The sequence below is a fragment of the Bombina bombina genome, chromosome 3 (assembly GCF_027579735.1).
Source record: "Bombina bombina isolate aBomBom1 chromosome 3, aBomBom1.pri, whole genome shotgun sequence".
Lineage (NCBI taxonomy): Eukaryota > Metazoa > Chordata > Amphibia > Anura > Bombinatoridae > Bombina > Bombina bombina.
The window spans coordinates 749,928,634-749,951,952 of record NC_069501.1 but is presented as its reverse complement, the minus strand read 5'-3'; positions in this window follow the sequence as shown (position 1 = coordinate 749,951,952).

Below are 23,319 nucleotides of genomic sequence, written 5' to 3'. Positions count from 1 at the left end.
CATTCCCCAGTATTGCATAACCAACACAGCTATAATAATACATGTTTTACCTCTGTAATAACCTTGTATCTAAATCTCTGCAGACTCCCCCCTTATTTCAGTTCTTTTGACAGACTTGCATTTTAGCCAATCAGTGCTCACTCCTCCGTAAATTCACATGCGTGAGCTCAATGTTATCTATATGAAACACATGAACTAATGCCCTCTAGTGGTGAAAAAACATTCAGATTAGAGGCGGCCTTCAAGGTCTAAGAAATTAGCATATGAACCTCATAGGTTTAGCTTTCAACTAAGAATACCAAGAGAACAAAGCAAACTTGGTGATAAATGTAAATTGGAAAGTTGTTTTAAATTACATGCCCTATTTGAATCATGAAAGTTTTTTTTGGACTTGACTGTTCCTTTTAAATCAATCAATAACTATTCCTATTGGATAATTTAAATTAAATATGTCAATAGGAATAAAAAAATAATTCAGAGTGAAGATGAGGTAGACACAGAATACGGAGAGTCTTAGGGGATCTTTGAATATGGGTCCAATGAGGCATTTGTAAGAAAGTTTAGGGGTTTCTAGAGGTGTTGATTATTTTATATCAGGGGGTTATAGTGGTTGTTGGGGGCTAATAGCAATGATATTTTTTTTGTTGGGCATATGATGGATAGAGCTTAATTGGGTTTGGGTGTTTGTTGGGGTTATGTTTGTTAGGGGGTTAATAGGGGAAGGATTTTCTGTTAAGGGTTATGGTGGTTTAGGGGTTGATAGTGGTTTGGGGTTGTAACAGAAGAGGTTATGATGGTTTAGGATCTGAGATGGGGTTAAAAAACTGTATTGCTAGTAGTCACTGTTACTGCTCATGTTAACTAATCTCATTATAAATATAGTATGCACTAATTTAGCTGCCCACATGAAACAATTTATAATGTAACTAATAACACTAGATAAAGTCATACTTATTGTGCAACATGCAGAACAATATAGCACATAGAATGCAACAAGCATCTTTAAACGTGAAAGCTAGTCCTCTCTGTTTACCTCCACAAATGGTTAAACCCATGGACCTCATTTATCAAGCTGCTTAAGACTGCTTCTGCTTAACCTCTCCAAATTTGGTGGGGTTAAATCATCCCAATCTGATCCAGTTGGGATGATTAACAGTTGATTCTTGTGGCCAGTTGTCTGACAGCGAGCAGGGGGCAGCATTGCATAAGCATTGAAAAACAGCAAGGTTCGGCGGACATGTTTGAGGTAGTGAATTATGTATACCCAGCCTTTGGTAAATGGAGCCCATAGTTTGTACTTTATACAATTTTAGTTTCATTCAATTATATCCAAAATCAGGACTAATTTCAGGTTTGAAAATGTCTGTTAGCACTCTCCATTAATTCCCTTACTACTTAAACTAAAATATTATATCATATGTTTGTTTGCTTTCACCATTTACTCTATAGTTAGCTATATTTTAAAAGGAGCTAATTTATGACCTGAGAACAACTACATTTAACATTAAAAAATATTGTTTAGGTGTTTTCTTAAATATGAAATTAAAATGACTAAATATATAAGACAGAAATATACCAGTTTCCTTACGAAACATTTGTAGATAGCAGTGTTAAGCCTATACCATTTTAATATCTGGATCTGACACACAGTGTTTCTTATTGTAATTATTCTGAAGTTGTATTTAGAGGTTTTTGAGATTATGCAAACTAAGGAGGATTATAACCCACCATATATCAATATTGTAACCATAAATCTCCTTTAAGGATGAGATTGTAAAAATCCAAAACATCAAAAGGTAGTATGTTTTCTCTTTCTTGACACATTTAGCTTAATTACAGTTAAACCCCAAAATGTGTAAAATATTACTTCAGGCTTAATGTCAAATCTAAGATGTACATAAACTTTAGATGATGGATAATTTGTTTGGTTTTACTGCCATCGTGTGGAAGCTAATATAAGACCCTGTTACATTTCTATTTATTATAATACTGCAATTTAAAACCTCAATTTAGAAACATTCTAACTGTACAAATTACAAGGTGCATTTGGGGTAAAGGGTATCCTAAATAATATTATAAACTGAATATACCACTGCACATTAGAACACACACACATACACATATAGGAATGGCTAGTTTTGGTCTTAGACAGTATCTTTTCAAAGTGTAAAGTTGTTTTTTTAAGGTTCACGTTAATATAGTAATGAAGAATACATGTGTAAATAAAGGATCTGTATGGGTGAAATCTCTTCTAATTTAATTTGAAGTGCATTATCATTTATATCAGTTATAGTAGTTTTAGTTAGTTGTGTGATGCTGCATTATTGCTTATGTCAGTTTCTTAAGAATTTTTTTCCCAAATAAGTCTGCAATCATAAGAATGACTGGAATGACAAGAACAACTCACCCTATCTGATTCATCACCACTTGACTGCCATGGACCCCTAATATACACCCTAACACATAGGAACTTCATACACCCCTATGGTAATACCATTATAACACATTAGAGACCACCCTTATGACACATAAGTGGGTTTTGCATGTGAGATCTTGCTCATCCTGATAAAGTCACTTTATATCTACCACTAGAGCAGCCAGGCTTTCTTTGTTGCCTCCATTTTCTTTTAAGACATAGCCTGAGTGAAAGTCTTCATTGATCAGTTTGTGTTGCCCTCTGCCCTATGGGGCCTATCTATCAAGCTCCGTATGGAGCTTGACGCCCCGTATTTATGGCGATCTTGCAGGCTCGCCAGAAACACCAGTTATGAAGCAGCGGTCTAAAGACTGCTGCTTCATAACCCTGTCCGCCTGCTCTGAGCAGGCGGACAGACATCGCCACAAATCAACCCGATCGAGAACGATCGGGTTGATTGACAACCCCCTACTGGCGGCCGATTGGCAATGAATCTGCAGGGGGCAGCGTTGCACCAGCAGCTCACAAGAGCTGCTGGTGCAATGCTGAATACGGAGAGCGTATTGCTCTCCGCATTCAGCGAGGTCTGTTAGACTTGATCCGCAATGTCAGATCAGGTCAGACAAACATTTGATAAATAGGCCTCAATATATCAACATGGTGATCTATCATCATACTAAATATATTTGTGTTATAAGCATTTTGCCTCTATAAATAGTTGAATTATTGCATTGGTAAGAACTACTTATGACATTTTAAAATATATTCATATTCTGTTATACAATTATTATTTTTTCTTAAGCCATTTTCAGTTTTCACACAAAGCATTTATTTATCAACTTCAGCAGACTTAGCTTTTAAAAAATAAATTTGTAGAAATACTCAAATACCCACCCCCCCAAAAAAACACAAAAAAACCCTCTACTATATGAACAGCAAAAAAATGCATTTAGGTAAATTCCATGTTCCATGATTCCACTTTTTCCATAAAGAATAGCAGATAGTCACCTGGGCATGTGACCCCCTTTGAAAGTATTCTTTCAAAGCAATCACTTGCCTAATTTAAGTGCTTATTTTGGAATTCCCATTTTGAGCTAATTTAAAGGGATATTGTGTGTTACATATTGAGGCCTATTTAACAAAGGTCTGTCGGACCTGATCCGACAGTGCGGATCAGGTCCAACAGACCTTGCTGAATGCGGAGAGCAATACACTCTCTGTATTCAGCATTGCACCAGCAGCTCTTGTCAGCTGCTGGTGCAACGCCGCCCCCAGCAGGGAGGTGTCAATCGACCCAATCGTACTCAATTGGGTTGAATTGTGGCGACTTGCCAGAAACATGGGCCCTCAAGCTCCATTCGGAGCTTGGTAAATGGGCCTCATTGTCTTAAGTGGTTTATGTCAATAATCTACTAATGAATCTCCTCTTTATAAAATTGGGTCTTAATGGGACCAAAAAGCCCACTGTAACAGTGTGATAAATAAAGGTATTCACATTGTGTTATACATCACCATGCATAATGATTAAACATGTTCAAAATTATGTGCAATGGCTTATTTTGCAGAGGTGTGTTATTTGCCTTTGCTCTGTGCTGCAAGGGTTCCTTTACTGTTGGGTTATATTCTTATTTTGGCAAGATCACCATTTTTTTGGTATGGGTTGCATATTTTTTTTTGGACTGCTGTTTTGGTTCCTTGACCCTTGGCTCTTCTCTGACTACTCTCCTGTCTTGTGATTTTGGCTGTTTATTGTTTCGTTTTTTTTTTTTTTTTTTATCCTTCTGCCTGAACTGACTATTCCTTCTGGACTGTGATTTGGTACTTTCTCTGCCAGTTTGTTTCCAACTCTGCCTGAACAACTGCGCTTGGCCTATTTATACTGGTCACATTCTGGGATAAACCCTTTGTGCTGAGATGCTGTGTTCTCATATTCACTTCCTAACCAGAGGGTCCCTTCCTGAACAGACATTTTCTCTCTAGACCATGATAAGTAACCTGCATGTCCTGTAGAAATGTTAAAAATAAATATATTGCTGTTTATATATGACAAATAATTATTAAAGGGACACTGTACTCAAATTTTTTCTTTTGTGATTCAGATAGAGCATGCAATTTTAAGCAACTTTCTAATTTACTTCTATTATCAATTTTTCGTCGTTCTCTTGATATCTTTATTTTAAAAAGAAGGCATCTAAGCTGAGGAGCCAGCAAATGTGTGGTTCAGAACCATGGACAGCAATTGTTTATTGGTGCTGCCCAATCAGCAAGGACAACCCAGGTTGTTCAACAAAAATGGGCCGGCATCTAATCTTAAATTCTTGCTTTTCAAATAAACATATCAAGAGAATGAAGAAAATTTGATAATAGGAGTACATTTGAAAGTTGATTAAAATTGCATGCTCTATCTGAATCACAAAAGATAAAATTTGGATACAGTGTCCCTTTAACATATACATTTACGCATTAACATTGGCTCCGCAACTCTATTTCTAGATCACTTTGCCGCCTGGCTACCTTACTTCCTTTCCTCGGATACCCCTGCCCTCATTCTCTGTGACTTCAACCTCCCTGTTGTTAATCCCACTGCCTCCTCTGCAAAACAACTTCTGCAACTCACTTCCTCTTTCGGCCTGTCACAATGGACTAACTCTCCAACTCACAAAGATGGTCACTCCCTTGATCTGATTTTCAGCTATCAAACTATCAAACTTCACAAACTCACCTTTTCCTATTTCTGACCACCACCTCCTCACTTGTAACATCACCTCCCTCCCAACAACTTTCCCTCCTTCTACCCCTCAGACTAAACTTCACAGAAGTATCAAGTCACTAGATCAGCAACAGCTTGCTAGCTCTCTTGAACCTCTTCTCTCTTCCATCCCCTCTTTTTCCTGTCCTGATGAATCTATCTGCCACTATAACTCAACCCTTACATTGGTCCTTGATAATCTGGCCCCACCTTCCATAGCTTGGAAAACATACACTTATCCTCAGCCCTGGCATACTCCTCTGACACGGTACCTACGTAGATGTTCCCGTACTACTGAGCGACACTGGAGGAAATCTCTGACTTCTGCTGAGTTTCTTCACTATAAATTCATCTTCAACTGTTACTACTCTGCCCTTAATCTATATAAGCAACATTTCTTCTCTTTCTTTAAACCCAAAACGTCTGTTCTCCACATTCAATACTCTTCTCTGCCCACCCCCACCTCCCACAACAACTTTTCTCTCAGCTCAAGATTTTACCAGCTACTTCAACAACAAAATTGACTCCATCAGAAATGAAATCAGCTCTCAACATACTACCAGTCTCCCACCCCCTAAAAGCTCACAATCATCCAAAACCCACGTAGCCATAAATTTAGCTCTTTTGCCCTTGTTGCAGAGGAAGAGGTTTCTGCCCTTATACTATCCTTTCACCTCACTACCTGTCCCCTTGACCCCATCCTATCACAACTACTCCACTTCCTCTCTTCTACATTTACCCCTATACTTACACACATCTTCAACCTCTACCTCAGCACTGGTATAGTTCCCTCATCTCTTAAAAATGCATTAGTCACACCTATCCTCAAAAACCTTCTCTCGATCCATCCTCCCCATATAACTACCGCCCTATTTCCCTACTCCCTCTTGCCTTTTGCACATCAATACCATTTTCTTACATTCCTCCTTGATCCACTGCAATCTGGATTTCGCCCCCTTCACTCAACAGAGACAGCAAATGTTAAGGTTACCAACCACCTAGTTACAGAAAAATCCAAAGACCACTTCTCTCTACTTATTCTCCTTGATCTGTCTGCAGCCTTTGATACTGTCGACCACCCTCTTTTTCTCCATACCCTCCAATCCTTCACCATCTGCGACACAGCTCTCTCTTGGTTCTCTTCCTATCTGTCTAACAGTACCTTTATTGTAGCCTTCTCTTGGGGCATCCTCTGCCCTGTTACCTCTTTCTATTGGGGTACAACAAGGCTCTGTCCTTGGTCCCTTTCTCTTCTCAATCTTAACATCCTCATTAGGTTCATTAATAAAGTCCCACGGGTTTCACTATCATCTGTATGCCGACGATACCCAAATCTACCTCTCTGCAGCAGAACTACCTCCTTCCTTGCTAACCTGTGTCATTAACTGTCTTTCTCACATCTCATCTTGGATGTCCTCTCACTACCTCAAGCTAAATCTCTCCAAAACTAAGCTCCTTATTTTCCCCCTTCTTCCAAAATCTCCACACCCCATGTCTCTATAACTGTTAATAACTCCATCATTACCCCAACCTCACATGACCGAGGTCTTGGGGTCACACTTAACTCAGATCTTTCTTTCACTCCTCACATTCAGTCCTTGGCTAAAGCCTGCTGCTTCCACCTTAAAAACATAGCTAAAATCAGACATTTCCTTACACAAGACACAACTAAGATTTTAATCCACTCTTTCATCCTTTCTCACCTTGACTACTGCAACTCCATCCTCTCTGGTCTCCCTAGCTGCCGTCTAGCTCCTTTACGATCCATAATGAATGCCTCTGAAAGGCTCATCTTCTTTACATGTCACTCTTCATCTGCCGTACCTCTCTGCCAATCCCTTCACTGGCTTCCTCTTGCCTCCAGGATTAAACACAACATTTTCACTCTGACTTATAAAGCCCTCAATTGCATTGCTCCCCCTACATATCAGACCTTGTCTCCAGATACTCTCCTTCCTGATCCCTTCGCTCTGCTCATGATCTCCTCCTCTCCTCCTCTCTTGTTTCCTGCTCACATTCCCGTTTACAATATTTCTCCAGACTGGCTCCCATCTTATGGAACTTTCTGCCTTGCTCCACAAGACTCTCCCCTAGTTTTAAAAGCTTCAAGTGCTCCCTGAAGACTCTACTATTCAGGGACGCATACAACCTACACTAACTTTCCTATCTCCACTGCTATCCCCTTAAACCCCATATCATGTAAGCCTATGAGCCCAGCTGTTTGTAGTCCACCTTCATAAGAGCTGACTACAACAGTGCAACTCAACGCTGCTGAACCTGTTAGCGCTCTACAAATACCTGATAATAATAAAGAGAATAATAATAATAATACTAATTAACATCATACAAAGCAGCCAAAGCAATCCACTTTAACATTTTTCCTGAATTTGTATCATTTAAAATTTCTGAAGGTTGTTGCAATGTTCCTAAGGTAAAAAAGACTGCTGAAGCAAACAGTGTGTAATAAGGCAGCAATATGAGAAAACTGTTGCACCTTGATTAATAAACTTTAAGCAGTTTACACAATAGGATGTTTGATTGACAGCTACAATTTTTTTTTTTGGTGGGACAGGTTAGTAGATGCAACAGATCCCAGAGGTTGCCGTTTGTTGATTCGGTTCTATGCCGAGTGACTGATATAGGCAATATTTGGACGAATACAGATTTGTCAGAATATGAATGATCATGTCTAATGGAAAGCTTTAGATCATCAGCATCTAACAGTAACAGACAAAAACTAACAAAGTTATCCAAATGGCTTGTTAAAAATTAATTCCTGGGGACTTCCGGGCAGCAGTCATCTTAGGTTGCAATATTCAGTGCTGTTCTGATTTGCCAGAATATCTTTTAAAAATCTGTGTTATTAAAAATCATCAAACGCTGCAATCCCTAGATATTTAGACATGAAGAATTTCTACATAATTTGAGCTGAGTATTATGCTGATCTACAGCCTGAGTGTTCCGGAGACTACAGTGAGGCTGCGACCTTCACACATGACCCCCCAGCAAGTGTCTATGGATGCTTGCTGTTAAGCAGTCTTTGACATGAGCTGCACTAATTCAACTCCTATCTCTGTTATTGAGTATATGGCAACTATGGAGGAGCTAGAAGCTATATTTCAGGTGCTTATGTCAGACTTCGAACAGAAGTTCTGTGAGAAGATTGATAGAATTGTTGCTGCAACACAGTCAAAAGATGGTCCGACCAGCTATACATTGCCTAACTCAGTTGCGGAGGGAGCCTCTACAGAAGTGACAGATGCCTTATACTCTAAGACAGCAAGGGTATTAATCTTAACACCACCACAGCTTTTGCATGAGCCCAGACCGGAGGAAGGAGTTAACTCAGGGCGAGTATTACAGAAAACCCCAGTAAATTCCTCTAATTTAACTACACAATATTGGGAAGTGGATCCTCTCAACTCACCTGAAAATATAACCAGAGGGCTCTCTTTTTTTTTCTCAAGTGGGAGCAAGATCGTGTATTTGTACGTGGAGAAATGGTATGGCGACCGAGTGATTGCGTCTGGAAGTACGGCTGACTCCCATGTGTGCGATGCTGATATTTTTCTTGTCCCACTGAAGTCTCTCCAGTGGAGGATTGCCCTCTTTGTGCCTGTATTAGGAGACATGATATTCTGGCGTAGAGGTGAGGGTTAAATGTCAGAGACGATTCTGTAGAAGGTGAACTTACTTAACAGAACTGTGGAAATTCCTCCTCTCAGGATTGACATTGGTGACTGTTTTATATAGGGGCCGAATTATCAAGCTCCGAATGAAGCTTGATGCCCCTGTTTCTGCGAGAGGCTTCAGGCTCACCGGAAACAGCAGTTATGAAGCAGCAATCTAAAGACCGCTGCTCCATAACTGGTCTGTCTGCTCTGAGGCTGCGGACATCAATCCGCCCAATCCTATACGATTGGACTGATTGATACCCCCCGCTAGCGGCCGATTGGCTGCAAATTTGCAGGAGGCGGCATTGCACAAGCAGTTCACAAGAATTGCTTGTGCATGGATAAATGCCGACAGCATATGCTGTTGGCATTTATCGATATTCGGCGGACATGATACGCTACATCGTATTATGTCTGCTTGCACTTTCATAAATCGGCCCCATAGTCTTTACAAAAATGGTTTATTGTTGTGTCAATATATATTTTTTACCTTGACTGTCTTAATGATGACCTTATGGTCTGATTTACTGCTACCTTAAAGCTTCAATCTTTTACAGCTATCATACTCTCATCTAGTATGCAGGGACTTTGCTGCTCCTCAACATAATGATTTTCTTAACATCTAGGATGTACCTATTTTTTACCATGTTTCCCAAACTGTAAATCAGTTAATGTTATTGCATTCCCACTGCAAAGCTTAGCTAGTTCTATACAACTGAAGTTTAAATAATCATTGCTTTGTTAGTTCATTTGCCTATCATTATCTGTAAGAGAGGACTTAATAGGAAGCTTGGAAGACTTAGATTATGAAATTTCTATACTGTCAACGATGGTTCTGTTTATTTGGTGTATAAACCTGTAATCAGTATTTTCCACATACATTTGCATGTCTGTTTAGATTTTTATACTTAAATGTAAAACTCAGGTCTTAATGCTATGCTAGGCTATGTGATTATAGTGTAGGAGGATATACTAGTTAATACACAGTTTTGTGCTGCATTAGATACCATTTGATTTTGCTTTTAGTATTATAAGCTGTAATATTTGTGTATTTTGTCCTCTAATTTGATATGTTAAGTAACAGACATCCAATTATTTCTATTTGATTTTCATTATTCAAAACTATAAACAGGCTTCTGTGAGGCCTGTGCTATTTGTAGCACAATGCCATAATAGACACTAGCTAAAGCTACTAGACAATTAATGTTTCAAGAATAGCTACTGTTTGTTAAGGGGGTTATTTCTTTATTTAGAAATGTATACCATATCAGAGGCCCAAAAGTGGACAGTACATGTTCAGTTGCTTTATGAGACTATTATTTGCTACGAAAATTGTTTGTAATTGATGTTTATTACGAAAATGTTTTCTGAGTGTTTGCTCATGCTGCTGTTTACACATTGAAATCAAGGGTCCAAAAGTGGCCCTATAATTTAAATAAACCTCCTATGTCTAATACAGTGGTATTAAAGGTCCTGGAGAGGCCTTATTAAGCCCAGGAGGTAGAAAATGTGCTATTTGCTATAGTCATATATCTATATTTACCCACAAGTGTTCTCTTTCTATTTTTAAGATTCCTGGAAGAGTGACCATATCTTTCATTACTTAGTCTTTACTATAGCAACACACATGATAGCTTTGTATTGCTAATAGTCATATAGTTATATAATGCTCTCAGAAGATGAGGATTTTGTATTTATAAAGTTACATGTTCTGAAGACAAATAGATCCTGCTTGTGTAACCTTACTATACTACAAATTCTGGATCTTCAAATCGCCCTGCATAAGTTTACTTATAATGCTAAATATATGACCCATAAGTAGCCCACCCGGTTTTTCTCATAGCGAAAAAATAATAAAATAAGGTTCTACCCTCAGATGGGATCCAAGAATGGTCCCCTGCTTATCATTTGCCTTCTATAGGTTTTAGCGCTGCAGAATCTGTTGGCGCTCTACAAATAACCAATAATAATAATAATAATAATAATAATAAAATAATAATAGATGTTGAAAGGGTCCAAAAGTGTCTCTCTCTATCAACAAGAAGGCCTTATTATGCAGTACTACCAAATAGAAATACGGACAATAGGTATGGTTTGTGATGAGATGAGGTATTAAACATGTCTAATTGTATGCAATATTGACCTTGTCCTTCAGTGTCTTACATTGTACTGTGTATGTTATGTACTGTTTGGTAAACCTTAATAAAAATTATTATTACAGACAACTTGTGTTTTTAGAGAATGTGAGCCCTTTATATTGACATATATTTCTGGCTGATTAGTGGGTGCAGACATTGTTATGTGAGTGCAATCTATGCATCTGAATGTATAAGAATATAACAGAAATATCCCTTTATATTGTTCATTTCATTTTCATTATCTGGGAATGTCTTGATAAGTTGTTCTTGTATGCTTTGCTAACCATATGTAAACATTTAGAAAAAGTTCTGTGTGAAACTCCTGAAATAGAACTTGATGTGTGCTGTAAGGAACTGGTTAAAAAAAAAAGCAGAGCAATAGAACAAAAGTTAGTCACGCTGGAGAAAGAGAGTCTTGTGAACAAGAAAAGGGTTTATTGGATAAGTCCAAGCTGGCTAGGACTACATGTCACAGTCAGTGTATGTCTGACTTGTTTTGCACATGCGCATATGAGCTTCATCGGAGGCACATGCGCTTCATCCATTAAACTCTTTTCTTGTTTACAAGATTCTCTTTGTCCAGCATGACTAACGTTTGTTCTATTGCTCTATATTATCACGGTTGGGAATATCATTTTTTGGAACTTTTTTCTCCAAATGAGGAGCCTCCCCCCTCCCTCCTACCAATAGCCTATCACCAACGTACTTCAGTTGTGACGCACCAGGAAGTCTTCCACCGTCAACACGCTTACTGCGATCAGCATGCCCATCAGAGGACACACAGACCGGACCTGCTCCAGAGGGTTTTTATCCCTCATTTGGAACAGAAGTATGAAGTGAGTCCTAGCATCCCACTGATTAGCCAGCACTGTGTGGAAAGTGGCAGCAGTAATAAGGAGCTTGACCCATCTACAGGTATCGGATCACACCGTTACCCTGCAGACTTGTTACCTACATAAGCAGAAGCGGAGGTATGTTCAGGGGGGAGAGGATAAAGGACACTCCATCATTTACTTAAGAACTTTCAGCCTAGGATTACTATAATTTTCTGGGAACAAACAATCCGTATATAGTTGATCTCTGTTCCACTTTGTCATAAGAGATTAGGGATTAGACCGGGAACTCCAGTATTAAACTTGCCAAAAAAATGCAAACAAGTGGATAATTTTATCATGCCAGTTACTGCACGGCAACTGTGTGTATTGGGCTTCAAATCATATTTTTTTAATTCATACAGAGTGACGATGATGTTTTTGTGAATCTAAAGTGCTGATAAATCCCATCATCTGGCACTTCACTGGTGTCTCTCTCTGTATGTTCTACTTCTATAATCCCTATGCACATTAGGACGTTAATTTAAGATATCGCTTTTGTTATATATTTTCCTGTTTTTGTTCTTTATGAGTGTTTGGGTCATTATTTTTTTGTGTCACTCTACTTCTCCTTAATAGTTTTAAGTTTATAAATGGCATAGATTAGTATCCAAATGCAAACATGATAGACCTAAAAATCGAGAAAGATTGAATGGGAGAGAACAGAACACCATAAAGCTGGTTGCTGACCATTTATACCTATGACCTTTTCAGAATCTGAGAACATCATTAGGTAACTGGACTGAGCAGTGTGGTATCTAGTCTAACCAATACTGTAAATGCTTAGGTAAATGTAAGATTAATATTTATAAATACTTTATTAATTATTATCAATATGATTTACCCATGTTCTTTTGCTATTATAATGCAAAAGTGTCAGATTGTTGCAGGAATAGAGGACAGTGTGTAGAGACTGCACATATGCCTATCACTTATGATGTGCCAACTGATGCCAGTGTGGCTGTTCTAACTTAATCTACTGTTTTTAAGATGACTGCCTTCTGATGTGTGGTGTAGAAACACAATCTTACTTACAGATAGGAAATCCGGCAGTAGCTCAACTCAGACAAGTACCACAGCAGAGATTTGTGAATCCTTCATGCTTTATTGTTGCAGGTGACAGAATTCTAAGGTAAGGCCAGGTAAAAAAGTATTTGCCTCTACAAAGCTATTAACAGAAAGTTCTAGCTAGCTTTACACACAGAGTAAACTAAAATAGTGGCAGGATGTGACCTCAAAAGCTTAAGGGTGGGACAGAGAATAAACATAAAAATTAATACAATAAAAACAGAACACTAGAGGGAGCACAACAATTAAAATAACACTTAAAGATGTACATATAAAAATATAGACATGACACTCCCCATCTAGCTAACTAATAAACAATAAACACACAAATGTTAATTGAAGCCTCTTTGTCCATGAGACCTGCAAGACAAAGACAAAGTAAGAGAGAGAGAAAAACATGCAAAATGTAATTGCAAATACAAGTCCATGTTGTTTTCACATGAGCGCTCTTGAAGAGTAGCAGCAGTAACTTTAGTAAAGGAGGAGAAAAAAAAGGTGAGATAGATTTTATGTCCTAGGTCCAAGAACAATAAAAATGTAGTATCCATAGGAATTTCAGAAATAACCTACTTGTATAAGATTAATAGGAACAGGCATGGTAGTAACTGTATCAATAGATACTGATTGAGATATGTTCACAGAAATTACATAGCTGGTGGTATCAGTTATAGTCAAATGTCTGTGATTTGCCCTCATTATTATCTTACTGTTTAATTTAGACACTAACAACCAGCCATCAGTACAATCTTATGCAGGAAGCAGACTCCTACTGACAGAGCTTTGTTTTTATCCCTGTATGTACTGGATCTCTGTACTATTCAAGTATACACAGCTTTCACTCTCCAATTACTGCTGCTTAAGAAAAAATAATACATGTAGCCCTCAGTTTACGACGGGGTTAGGTTCCAGAAGGAATGGTTGTAAATCGAAACCGTTGTAAATTGAAACCCAGTTTATAATGTAAGTCAATGGGAAGTGAGGGAGATAGGTTCCAGGCACCTCTCAAAATTGGTATAAGTAACACCTAATACATTATTTTTAAAGCTTTGAAATGAAGACTTTAAATGCTAAACAGCATTATAAACCTAATAAAATAATCACACAATGCAGAATATATAATTAAACTAAGTTAAATGAACAAAAACATTTGCTAAACAGCATTATAAACCTAATAAAATAATCACACAACACAGACTTCACTTGCATTTTTATGCAAACAGTTATTTCTATGCATTCCAATCTGGACTGATTTATAGACAGGAAGATCGTGTTCCTTTGAAATCTGCTCGATAGCTCAGGTCTGGTTAAACTGATTAATTTCAGCTTGCTTGGCTTTGCTGCAACACAAGCGGACAGCTCCACCTACTGGCTATTTTAATAAATGCACTGCTTCTTAATGCTTTTCAATAGCAGTCACATGACTGGAAAAAAGGTTGTTATTCTGAAACGGTGTAAATTGAACCGTTGTAAAGCGAGGGCCACCTTTACATTTACATAGTGGTGGACTGTGGTGAAGGTGGGCCTGGAGGGTGCTTAGGTCATGTTGCACATGCTGTACATAATAAGCCCAGCTCATGTATTATGAACCCCCATTTGAATAGCCCACAAGCTACCACTGCAAGCACCACAGAAAAGATTTGTGAATCCTTCATGCTTTATTGTTGCAGATGGCAGAATTCTTACGTTCAAGAAGGGGTAATGCCAGTTAAAAATAATTTGCCTCTACAAATCTATTAACAGAAAATTCTAGCTTGCTTTACACACAGAGTAAACTAAAATGGTGGCAGGATGTGACCTCAAATGCTTAGGGGTGAAACAGAGAAGAAACTTAAAAATGAATACAATAATAAAACAGAACAGAGGGAGCAAAACAACTAAAATAACACTTAAAGATGTACAAATGAAAATATGGACATGACAGAGGGTATCTCTATTCTAAGGAATATCTGTCAGTGAGTTGCCAAACCCTTGGACCTATCTCATGCCTCTGCTGAGGGTGAGCCTGCAATACTATATTTGCAACAGGCTAGCAACTCATGGCCAAGGAATAGAGAAAGTAGAAATGATGAGTAGCAATTCTACCAGTAAGTTGGTGAGTTCTGTTTTAAGCTGGTCCAACACAATAAGCTGATGCAGGAGAGGCTAGATAACCTATATGCCACCACAAAAGAGATGAATGACTCCATATAGCAGATTAATACTACCATGCATGAGGTCAATAAATCAATTTGTCAAAATAGCATTTCTATTCACAGCATCAGTGAATTATTAGCACTTATTGCTGCATATGGGCTAGATTACAAGTACCATGCTAACTATTGCACGCAAGCAAAAAGTAGCATTTTGTCTCTTTGCACATGCTTGCTGGAGCTAGCGTGCGTATTACAGGTTGAAAATAAATGCATTCACTTGAGCGTAATTGAATTTAATACACATCAGGATAGTACGATTTCAGAGCTCTGGTTAACTGTTAAGCAAGACAAAAAAGTGGCAATTTTTTTTTAAAATTACATTTAAGAGTACAGTTATACAGGGAGTGCAGAATTATTAGGCAAGTTGTATTTTTGAGGATTAATTTTACTATTGAACAACAACCATGTTCTCAATGAACCCAAAAAACTCATTAATATCAAAGCTGAATAGTTTTGGAAGTAGTTTTTAGTTTGTTTTTAGTTATAGCTATTTTAGGGGGATATCTGTGTGTGCAGGTGACTATTACTGTGCATAATTATTAGGCAACTTAACAAAAAACAAATATATACCCATTTCAATTATTTATTTTTACCAGTGAAACCAATATAACATCTCAACATTCACAAATATACATTTCTGACATTCAAAAACAAAACAAAATCAAATCAGTGACCAATATAGCCACCTTTCTTTGCAAGGACACTCAAAAGCCTGCCATCCATGGATTCTGTCAGTGTTTTGATCTGTTCACTATCAACATTGCGTGCCGCAGCAACCACAGCCTCCCAGACACTGTTCAGAGAGGTGTACTGTTTTCCCTCCTTGTAAATCTCACATTTGATGATGGACCACTGGTTCTCAATGGGGTTCAGATCAGGTGAACAAGGAGGCCATGTCATTAGATTTTCTTCTTTTATACCCTTTCTTGCCAGCCACGCTGTGGAGTACTTGGACGCGTGTGATGGAGCATTGTCCTGCATGAAAATCATGTTTTTCTTGATGGATGCAGACTTCTTCCTGTACCACTGCTTGAAGAAGGTGTCTTCCAGAAACTGGCAGTAGGACTGGGAGTTGAGCTTTACTCCATCTTCAACCCGAAAAGGCCCCACAAGCTCATCTTTGATGATACCAGCCCAAACCAGTACTCCACCTCCACCTTGCTGGCGTCTGAGTCGGACTGGAGCTCTCTGCCCTTTACCAATCCAGCCACGGGCCCATCCATCTGGCCCATCAAGACTCACTCTCATTTCATAAGTCCATAAAACCTTAGAAAAATCAGTCTTGAGATATTTCTTGGCCTAGTCTTGACGTTTCAGCTTGTGTGTCTTGTTCAGTGGTGGTCGTCTTTCAGCCTTTCTTACCTTGGCTATGTTTCTTAGTATTGCACACCTTGTGCTTTTGGGCACTCCAGTGATGTTGCAGCTCTGAAATATGGCCAAACTGGTGGCAAGTGGCATCTTGGCAGCTGCACGCTTGACTTTTCTCAGTTCATGGGCAGTTATTTTGCTCCTTGGTTTTTCCACACGCTTCTTGCGACCCTGTTGACTATTTTGAACGAAACACTTGATTGTTCGATGATCACGCTTCAGAAGCTTTGCAATTTTAAGAGTGCTGCATCCCTCTGCAAGATATCTCACTATTTTTGACTTTTCTGAGCCTGTCAAGTCCTTCTTTTGACCCATTTTGCCAAAGGAAAGGAAGTTGCCTAATAATTATGCACACCTGATATAGGGTGTTGATGTCATTAGACCACACCCCTTCTCATTACAGAGATGCACATCACCTAATATGCTTAATTGGTAGTAGGCTTTTGAGCCTATACAGCTTGGAGTAAGACAACATGCATAAAGAGGATGATGTGGTCAAAATACTCATTTGCCTAATAATTCTGCACTCCCTGTACTCATAATAGCACTATCTAATAAAAATATATATTTTTTAAAAAAATGCATAAAAAAGGGCTCAAAAATATGAGGTCTCATGTGTTAGAAAAAAAGGAATTTAGGGGTATCAATGGACCCAACAAGTGCCAGGAAAAAATTCCCCACACCAAAACAGCTTTCCCACCAAATTGCACAATTATCATCAGACATGATGGGGAAAATGATTTATTAATGGATATTTTACTTGTAACACAGAATATGCGATCTACATTCTTAAATGTCCTTTTTCTAAGTTTTATGTAGGTGAGACAACCAGAAGGGTCAGAGATCGCATTACGTAGCACAAATCGAATATCAGAAATGGATATGAAAAATCTCCAGTGGCCTGTCACTTTAAGCTTTCAGTGAGTCAACTGAGATTCCAGATAATTGAGCACATACCAATAGACAGATGAGGGGGTGATAGAGACAAGAGGCTCAAACAGAGAGAGGCCTTTTGGATCTATCACCTTGAGAGTAGGATACCATTGGGGATGAATAAAGAATGGGACTTATCCCTTTTTCTGTAAAAGTGTACTTATATAAACATTTATAGTTGTATTACTGAAAATTATTTGTAGAAATACTGTAAAAAATGGTTTTACCTATGTATTTATAGTAAACACTGTATCTTTAAGAAAGGAATAGTATTCTATGTACTTGTATTTGTATTGCTCTGCGATGTCAGAAGAGATATTTACTGTCACATCTGTAACAATTTATGCATGATCAAGGACTATTGTGTCCGAAATGATACTGTTTTATTTTTTATGCACTCTAAAGAAAATTGGAGTTTTTTCTAGTGGTGTTTCTGCCTCTTACTTTTTATATGTTAATGGACTTTGGCCTGGCAGTAAGTACACCACACTGGTGCTGAATTACCTTGGATTGCTTAGAGCTCACCAGCCCTGGATGCACAAGAGTCATTTCTGCACCTGTGTCCCGAAGCCCAACGGTACCTTTTCTTCAACAGTCACAGGTTGCAAGTTCTCATTGCTGTTTTTTTTTGGTCATGTAACAAACAGCACAGATGCTGGTACTTCTGAGGGATTACTCCCTCCAGCTGATTGTGCCAATTTCATCTTCTCTGGGCAAGTGGAGCTGATGTTTCCCACTTTGCTACAAGCAAAACACCTGCAGGTATCCCCCTGCCAAGGTGTAGGACTCGCCCCTCCTTTCCGAGAGGGAACAGACACATTAAATGAAGGCACAACAGGCTTGGTAAAGGGGAGTCATGAATCAGCTCCCTTCAATGTGGATGCCCCCTTAACAAAGGCTTTTCTTCCATTCACTGGTGACCTGTTGGCTGTGTAAAAATCTGCCAGCTCACCCACCTCCAATGCTGTTTTCGGCTTGCGATCCAGCACCCACTTTTGCATTATGAATTGCTCCTTAACCATTAGATCTGTCAGGTCCTCTATAGTGGCAATCTTTAGCCCTCTGATCCACTGCTTGAATGCCACATATTTGGAGAAGAAAACCCCTTCAAGGACAACATTGTCTTCTTCAGGAGATTCATTGATGATCTCCTGTTCGTGTTGATTACTTAAACAGTAATGACAAGGGGATTGAATTCACCTTTGAAAGTAACAGTTGCGAAATCAATTATCTTGATGTCACCCTTATGGGTAACAGGTGAGAAAGTAACTTCAACCATCTACAGGAAGCCAATAACAGGGAATACCTTACTTCACGCGAAAAGCTGCCATCCCCAACATGTATTTGGTGCAGTAGCAATGGGTCAATACATAAGGGTCAAAAGGAACTGTAGCAACCAAGTTCATTATGTGAGGGAGAGTAATGATTTAACACGGAGACTTAAAAACAGAGGCTATGAGCAAAAAACAATAAAAAAGCAAGAAAAATGGCAGATGGATTAGATAGGAAAGATCTTTTACTACCTAGGGACAAAACTACTGGTCCAACTAAACAGTTTGACAAAGGTTCACTCTTCATCACAGACTATTCTATGGAATATGGTGAAGTTTGCGGAATCATCAAGAAACATTTTAATATGCTTTCTGCTGATGATGATCTGATGGATATTGCTAAAACAGGCTGTCATTTTGCATATAAAAGGAATATGACGATTGGCAATAGGTTAGCCCCAACTAAACTCAAGACCACACAGCAAGGAGGCTCAGCCTGGCTGACAGTGAAGGGAATGCATAGATGCAATTTCAGGGACTGTGTGGCCTGTGAGAAGGTCATTTGTGGAGACACTTTTCAGTCCACAATCACAGGCCAGTCTTTTGAAATTAAAACTTGCATCACATGTAGATCTAAGTATGTGATCTATTTAATCACTTGCACAATTTGTAAGATTCAATATGTGGGTCTTACAACAAGAGAGATAAGATCACGCATTAGGGAACACCTCTCAACAATTAGGATTGGAAAATCAACTACCCCACTAGTACAACATTTCGCACAAAAACATGACAAGGATACTGATAGCTTCAGCTGGACGGCTATAGAAAGAATTGCAGTTCCATCAAGAGGGGGCAATAGAGAGGTACTTTTGGGTAGGCAGGAGGTGTTCTGGATCTTCAAATTGAGGACCAGAACACCTTCAGGATTAAACTCCTCCTATGACTTGATTAACTATTGGCAATAATGTAATTCATTTTACACCTAAATTCTAAATGTAAAGATCCATACCATAAACTTCCCCACAGCTTGTAACAATGTCTACATTCTTCCCAACATTGTTTTGACTTAGGCACAAAACAGTTTGATTTAAACAAATATGCACCCTTACACGTAGGTAAACGGACAATGTGTAGGGGTTATTGTTTTCACATGTATCTCACTTTAACACCAAGGAATCCTGCATAGTTAATTCCACTTCAGGATTTAAATAGTAAGGGTATTATGCAAATAAGTAAACAATTAGTTGTAACAAGTCAGAGGCAGATATGGCAAAACACTGTTAGCAAACAAAGGTTAGACTTAGTTTAAAAGGATAAGGGTTATGTTTTTTGAAATTAAGTGACAGAGTACACTTTTATTTCATTTATTTTTGAGATTAGCAGCAAGCAACAGTGTAATGAAATGTTAAAAGATTTATGCCTGTAATTTGTTTTTTGACTCACTTATGCATTGATTTGTTCATGAGTTAAAATGATATTTTGATAGGTGTACTGTTTGGCCAATTGGAGAAAGGTACGCCCTAGAAAAAGAGTGCTTGGTTTTAAAACTTTTATCAGCTAAGAGTACGGCTGCAAAGCCGAAACATGTCAGCTGTTTTTTCCGTCTCCAATTTACCAACCAGCTGCTGTCAAGCCCATAAATTCTGAACACACAGAATTTATCAAAACAAGCAAGCAAGCATTGGAACTTTTATTTTGTAGCTATTTATGAGTGAATAAAAGCTACTTTTTTCATCTACCGGTGCTCCTGATTCTTCATTTGTGCAGCTATTACAGGATTCCCCACAGTGAGCATGGACGCAGACACCAATTGAGTTGTGTGTCTCCTCCCTTCTTCAATCCGGATTGGTCCTATGTTGAGCAGGGCGTGAGCAACTGCACGTGTCTGAGGAGGGTGTGTTTGGTACGCGGAAGCCTGGACACTCTGGATACTGTCTGATCGGAGGAGGTCTCAGGCGCAAAGAAATTTGATCCGGTTATCAGCCTGACCACGGGGCACCACAGTCACACCCGTGGACCGGACGCGGTAAGACAGACTCCAACTACACCATTTGTTGTTTATTTATGTGTACTGCCCTGAGGACTGGGACTGTTTGATTGCTAAATTGCAGACTAAGGACTGAACAAAATCCACATAAATAATACTGTATGCCTTCTGTGTAGTTTTTCTCTGCAACAGTTTCTATCTCTAACCATGCAAGCTGTAACTAATAATCTCTCTTTGCCTCACACTCAGTTGCTTCTCTCTCTCTCAGCACAGCGCTCAACAGCCTGTCTCTCAGCTGCAGTAGCTTGCTGTTCTTGGAATCTTAGGATCAGCTCCATGCACGTTCTTGGATCTGCTGAGCCCACATGCTTTAGAAAAATTTGCAAATAATAGTCCAAGGGATCTCCAGAACTTGATGAATCACAGACTACAGCTGCAGAGACCTCTCCTGAGGCTTTAGCTTGTGTGGCCTGGCTGCTGTCATAGTCCATAAGAGCTTGTATTAATCCCTCTTTGGTTTTTCTATGGGAGGGAATATCTCTCTCCTGGCATAACAAGGTCAGCATGTCATTGGTCTCCATATTAAAAAATAAAATAGAAAGAAAAACGGAGAATAGGAAGAGGACTGTTTGAATTATATAACTATATAATGCTTTATCCTTTGGAAATTGTGAGAGTCACAATTTATTTTAGTATTCAAATTTTCACACTAGCAAATCCACAAAGAACTAAAATTTAATAAAAAAATATCCCACTGCTGCCACCAATTTGTGATGACCAGGGTTAACCAACCCTGCACCAGTCACTTGTTTGGCACAGAAAGGGTTAACAGACCCTTTCCACTTAAGCTAATCTGTCACAGTCTAGCCACTCAATGCAAGCCTGTGACTTAGTTCAGTGGGTGCAAGGATTAACAACACTCTCTAGTCTATTAAAAACCAAATACAGGGTGCGCTAATGAAAGCTGCTAATATAGAGGATAAAATAAAACTAATAAATGCAGAGTTAGTGTTAAAAAACGAATGATGTTAATACCATAAAATATATTTTAATATATATAGATAAACCCTAATACATTTAAACTAACATTTGAAATACATGATGTGTAAAATATAAAAAGAAAAAATGAAAATAAAACCACCGGTGGAAAAAAATATCAGGGGAACGAAATGAAAGTCCGTGGTAGGCTTTAAAAATGTATCCAAATAAACAAAGTTCATTGGTTAAAAATGCAAATGAAAGATGTATAAAAATCAAATGAGAGCATGGAAAGCAGCTGAGTCAGTCTGTGTGGCTGTATCAATGTAACTTTGCATCAATGTAACATTCGAAATTAAAGTTCCGTGGGTGGCTGAAAGGACAATCTGCATCAAAATGGAAAAGTCAGTACCATAAATGATTCGTCTTACAAGTTAGACTCACCCAGAATACGAAGCTATTTTCTGTTATGCTTCTCCGTGTACAAGTGTAGTAGGTCCGATATGAACACGTTAGACCCTTGATAGATAGGAAATTACCTTTCAGGTGAACAGTATCGCTCCAGCGTGTACTGTGGTTTGCCGGATTGTGCAGCGTGTGCGGGGTCACGTGATGGTTTGTTCCAATCAGATGCACGGATTACCGGGTGGTCTGTAGATCAGCGTGTAAGTGATGTCTGCAGATTCTAAGAGTCACAGTTAGCCAGGCTTGATGTTGTGAGATGGGAAACAATGTTACATTGCAGTTGGGATTGTTTTTGTGGAGTTCAAAATGGAAAACAACAGAGCGCTCTGTATGTTAAGTTAGACTTGGTAGTAAAAACAATCACAGTGTTGCGGATCAACGCGTTTCAGCTGGTGTAGCCTTTTTCAAGATGAATTCAGACTGCTTGCTGCTCTCCTTTTATTGAGGATAATTGTTTAGGACTCCTCCTTGTTAGGTGCTCAGTTTTTTTCTTAAAGGGAAGTATCCTTTCCATGATTCAAATAGTCTCTCATAAAATAGCGGACTCTCATTTTTAAAGGGAGCATAATGTGTATACACACATGTATGAATTACATGTGTAAAAATGTGAATGAAAAGGTGAATAAAAAATCACATCCTATTATGATGAATTATGTGTAAAATAAACTTAAATGAAATAAAATTCCTTATCTAATTCATATCTAGGGAAAAAAACATATGTTTTATCTTACAGTGATCTATAAAGTGAAAAAGGGTCTTAATTGTGTTGTGAATAAATAATATCATAAATTTATGTCCATATACCAAATTTAACAAATTTAATAAATTTGTCAGGTTTGGATAAATTGTGAAAATTAATCTTATCAGTGTAATTTGATGAATAAGGGTGAAAGAAATCTAATATATAGAAAAATTATTATTTTATATTCAATATGTGAAAAAGTGTGTAAATACGGTATTATACGAACTAGTGGTGTCATTTTAATCTTGTGTTTAATAAATATTATGATTGGGGAAAAATTATATAGTTGAAAATAGTTGCCCTTAATAGTGTGTAGATTCCTAACTTAGTTAGACTTATTGACTATTTATAGATGTTATATAGTATTTGTATTATCTTATTGTCTATTAAAAGAATATAAAGTTGATGATAGATGAATAGATAATCAATAATAAATAAATAGAATAAAAGTGAAAATTCATAT